Source organism: Tenrec ecaudatus, chromosome 3, assembly GCF_050624435.1.
Source record: "Tenrec ecaudatus isolate mTenEca1 chromosome 3, mTenEca1.hap1, whole genome shotgun sequence".
In the NCBI taxonomy this organism is placed as follows: Eukaryota; Metazoa; Chordata; class Mammalia; order Afrosoricida; family Tenrecidae; genus Tenrec; species Tenrec ecaudatus.
In genome coordinates, this window is record NC_134532.1 from 78,018,889 (window position 1) to 78,019,974 (window position 1,086).

Consider the following 1,086-nt stretch of genomic DNA (forward strand, 5'->3'; position numbering starts at 1 on the left):
ATACTGACTCATCATGACTCCTATGGGTTTTCAAGAATTGTTTATGGAAGTAGAAACCCTATCTTTCTTCTGTGGTGCTGCTGGTGGTCTCAAATTGTCGACTATGAGGATGGCAGGCCAACACCTCATCGCTGCACCACCAGGGCTCCTTGGTAGACACTCACACAATAACCCTTGCTGGATGAGGGAAGAAGCAGGAGCATGGCTGCAGTGCAGAAGCACAATCTGGTGAAGTCTTCTCAGACATCTTCCTGGATACTTTCCTCAAAACACGCTCACAATGTGCAAATATTGCCATTATTTGGCTCTCCAAAAGGCAAAATCCCATGAGTTGCCTCAACCACCATCCCCCCACCCCCATTGCCATGACCTTTGCTCTTGACCATACTGCTTTTGCTTTGACTGGGCCCCTCCTTCTACCTCATGGTAGAAGGCATTGTTTTGATTGTGTTTCAGACTTTGGGCACTTATAGAAGTGAAAGTTGGTTCTACTTTAATTTTTCAGAGACTCTTGTATCAGCTGAGCTGGTTGAAATGTCTGTGATGTCTACTATTGCTACTGCTGGTAAGCCAGACTATTGCCTCACAAATCGATGTGGCTGGTCTACTGCTTCAGGCTTTATGCTCAGCGGTGTCTAGTTCCTTCTTAAAATCAGTTATCCATGTGTAAAATGCTAATTTATTTGGATCATTGTCATTATGAACTTTAAGTAGCAGACATGATTTCACTATTTTTCTACTCAAGCGTCACCATAATTTGATCATTTTCCTCACTTCAAATTTAGCAGAATCCATGGTGCTCTGCTAGGGGGTCTTTTAAAGCTGTGGCCTATCCTTCTTAGTGTCTCAAGCTAGATTATGTTCATATATATCATAAAATGTTACTAGAAGTTCATTTTGGTACAATTTGGGGGGGAACGTTTTAATAATATACATTTGCCATGAGCTTCTGAAGATCCCGCATATAAGAGAATCAGCCTGGGTAGCCAGTTCAGGTACTGTGGGAGAGGGACCTCAGTATACATAAATGCCCCCTCCGCCAAATTTATAGTATACACTAACTTGATACCTCAATGATCTAGTTTA